Source organism: Malaclemys terrapin, chromosome 1, assembly GCF_027887155.1.
Source record: "Malaclemys terrapin pileata isolate rMalTer1 chromosome 1, rMalTer1.hap1, whole genome shotgun sequence".
Taxonomy (NCBI): Eukaryota; Metazoa; Chordata; order Testudines; family Emydidae; genus Malaclemys; species Malaclemys terrapin.
In genome coordinates, this window is record NC_071505.1 from 271,772,368 (window position 1) to 271,776,169 (window position 3,802).

A 3,802-nucleotide genomic window follows, 5' to 3' on the forward strand; every position below is an offset into this window, starting at 1 on the left:
GAACAGATGCCTAGAAACTTTGATCATTTTACAAACATCCTAAAATCGACTGCTAAGAAGTACGTCCCGCGTGGTCACCGCAAGGCTTTTACCCCTTGCTGGACAAAAGAATCTGAGTCTCTCCTGAGGGAATCTGAAAAGAGCAGCTACCCAAATAATGCCACTGCACGAGTCCTTGAATTTGGTGCACCTGGAAAGGTGGAAAGATACCGTTGAAAGCCCTGATTTAAAGCTGTAAGGCCAGGACTGGCTCTAGGCACTAGCAAAGCAAACACGTGCTTGGAGCGACATTTCCAGGGGCGGCATTCCAGTTGTTGGCTGGGCCGGGCTGCTTGTCACGCAGCAGCAGGGCGGGCAGGGCCAGCAGGCTGGCCAGCAGCCAGAGCACGGTCACCGAGAACAGTGCGGAGATACACGCTGGGAGCGAGGCAGCGAGTTCACGATGGCCAGGTAGCGCTCGAAGTTGAGGCAGCCCAGGCAGAAGGTGGAGGCAAACATGTTGAGCAGCACCAGGTAGCTGCTGAGTTTGCACAGTGCCGAGCCGAAGGGCCAGTGGAAGCACAGCACCATGTAGGCAGCCCACAGCAGCAGGGTCACCACGAAGGCCAGGTCAGCCAGCGCCAGGTTGCCCATGTAGGTGTCGGTGGAGCGGCGCTTGACCCGCGGGCCCCACCACATGGTGAAGATCACCAGCCCGTTGCCCAACAGCCCCAGCACAAAGACCAGCATGTAGAGCACAGGCAGCAGTGAGAACGCCTCCCAGTCCACCGGCCACTCGCACTGTGCGCCCGGCCCGCTCTCATTCGTCTCCCCGTAGTAATAGTAGGGCTCACTGCCCAGCGGGTCTGCGGCCACGTCCTCCATGGCCCCACACTGCGCCCCGCAATCCACCGCCTATAAAGAGGGCTCCCGCCACTGCCCCCGCGGCACACCCGAAGACCCACCCCTGGCTGCCGCTCTGCCCCGCACACACACCGATCATAACACACACATTCATCTCCCAACACAACCAAACAAATCCACCCTTCACAGCTCACCCACTCATTCCCTCACACACATTTATGAAAAACTGGGTGCACTGGAAGACCCTAATGTTTTAAACCCAAATTGTTTGTAATTGTGATTTTGTTAAAATTAAGTGAGTACACTAGTAGGAAATTGTTTTATTTCACTAACTACAAATTCTCTTTTTTTTTTTAATTTTTAAATAAAACAAACAAACATTGCAAAGTGCAAACATGTGTAAAAGGCCCCCCCCCAAAAGGGGGGGGGGAAAAACGGCCAAACATTTTTTTGCTTGGGGTGGCAAAAAACCTAGAGCCGGCCCTGCGTAAGGCATGGGCTCTTTTGCGGCAACTTGGAGGATCCCAGCCAGTAACGGAACACTCAGCAAAGGTGACAGCACTTGCTGTTGCTTTTCATCTTCTTTCTAACAGCAAGACGCCAACAGACAAGATTACACGGCAGGAGGTCCAGCGAGAACGCCGCAGAAACCTTCAACAATGCCCGGAGGAATCCCCACTCTTCTCTCCATATTCTGTTGAGGAGATTAATGTTGCGCTGTTGGAAGCAAAAACCCGGAAAGCTGCAGAGGTTGATGGCATTCCTCCAGAGTTTCTCAATCTGGGGAGACGGGCACGGGAATAGCTGGTGGCGCTTTTTACTGCCATGCATAGAACCAGAGACGTGCCAAGAAGCTGGCAACAGACAACAGTGGTTGCCCTACTGAAGTCTGGGAAACTTCCAGAGGACTCAGCCAGCTACCGCCCCATCTCTCTCCTCTCAACCACCAGCAAGCTTATGGAACAGGTGCTGCTTCACCGGCTGTCTGATATCATCAAAGACATCCTCCCAGTGGAGCAGGCAGGATTTCACCTGAAGAGGAACTGCTGTGACCAAGTAGCTTCACTTTCCGGCCACACTGAGGCAGGATTCCAACGTAAGTTGAAGACAGGAATTGCCCTTGTTGATCTGTCCTTGGCATACAACACTGTCTGGAGACTGGGCCTCCTCCTCAAGGTCTCCCACGTCATTCACTGCCGGCAAATGATCCGCCGCCTGGAAGCAACGACTGAGGACCGCCGCCTTAAGGCACACCTTAATGGCCAGATCAGTAGACCAAGAACTCTTAACTTGGGCATATCTCAGGGCTCGGTCCTGGCCCCAATACGTTTTTAATCTATACACCAGGGACATACCAGTGACGAAGTCAAGGAAATACATGTATGAGGATGATATTGCCCTAGGTGTTCACCATACAAGCCTCCATACCATCAGCTGCACCCTAACCCGAGATCTTAGCACAATGGCTGATTATTTCCAATACTGGAAATTTAGGCCTAATCCAAAAATAAATAAAAATAAAATAAAAACTATGGTAACTGCTTTCCATCTGAACAATAAAATGGCTAATACCAAACTTGATGTTCAGTTCCGTGGCGACAGCATCAGCCATGACGCTAATCCAAAGTATCTTGGCATTACACTGGACTGGAGTTTGAGCTTTCGACAACACCTCGAGAACACCCACAATAAGGTCAGGTCTCGTGTTGCGCTTATCAGAAAATTGTCTGGAACATCATGGGGCTCCAGTCCATGGACCTTATGAACTGCAACCACTGCCTTGGTATATACTGCAGCTGAATATTGTGCTCCAGTGGTCTCAGAGTAGTCACACTAAACTCCTTGACACTCAACTCAATAAATGCTATGCGCATAGTATTGGGGACGCTCAAATCTACTCCAGTAGACTGGCTCCCAGTCCTATTGCATATCCAGCGTCCACAGATTAAGAAAACAAGAAGTTGAGCAGCTATTCTAATCATGTCAGTGCAGATATGAGGATCCCACTGCACCATGACCTGCAGAACCTGCCAAAGACAAGATTAAAATCCTGCAACCCTCTATGGAACTGTATCAATATCCTTACATCCAACTTTGATGCTGAGGCTCAATGGAGAGTCACATGGAGCACTTTGATCGCTCAGAACAAACAGCTCGTTATTGATCCTGTTGAGGAACCACTGGGTTTTGATTTATGTCAGAAAGACTGGTGCAGATTGAATCTTATTGGGACATCTCAGGGGAGATGTGGACAAACCCTCTTTAAATGGAAAACGAGGCAAACACCTGCATGCGATTGTGGTCACCAAGCACAAACCATAGGGACCAGCATATCTGAATGGCTACCGTGCACACATCATGCCCGTCCTCCACACTCTACACTGGCTCCCCTAGAATATCAAATAAAGTTCAAGATTTTGATCTTATCTTCAATGTATTCCATGTCCTGGGCCTTGTTACCTAAAAGACTATCTAAAGCTCTAGGACAAAGACTATTGTTGACAACCTCCCTCCTCTGGCACAACGGAAACTCAGCAATAAGAGTAAGGCTCATTGTGCAGGTGACAACAGTTTCTCTGGGAACTGATCCAAGACTGTGGAATGAACTCCCCCCAGGAACAAAGGGCCATCACAAACCTCACCACTTTCTGCTCCAAGGGCAAGGCACATCAACATGTTTAATAAAAATAAAAAAAAAAACCCTACCAAAACAAGAAACTCCACTACACATGCTTCTCCCTCTGGGGAGAGGTTGAGAGAAGAAACACATGACAGATGTTTAGTCACATTGCTTAATGCACTACTGCAAGGCACCCAGTGCTGGGGTTCCCTGAGACCTTTTCCACTTGATTCCCCAAGAACTTAGTTTGACTCCCATCTCATCACTCAGATTCCTTTATTTGGCATACAGCAAAGCTATGCTGAGTTGATTAGACTAAAGCATAGGGCATATCACACT

General features: G+C 49.4%; 1 pseudogene; it reads right to left on the bottom strand.

Annotated features, from left to right (window-relative positions):
* Positions 1-259: 259 nt before the first annotated feature.
* On the bottom strand, positions 260-864 carry LOC128839462 (apelin receptor-like; annotated as a pseudogene).
* Between the last annotated feature and the right edge of the window lie 2,938 nt (positions 865-3,802).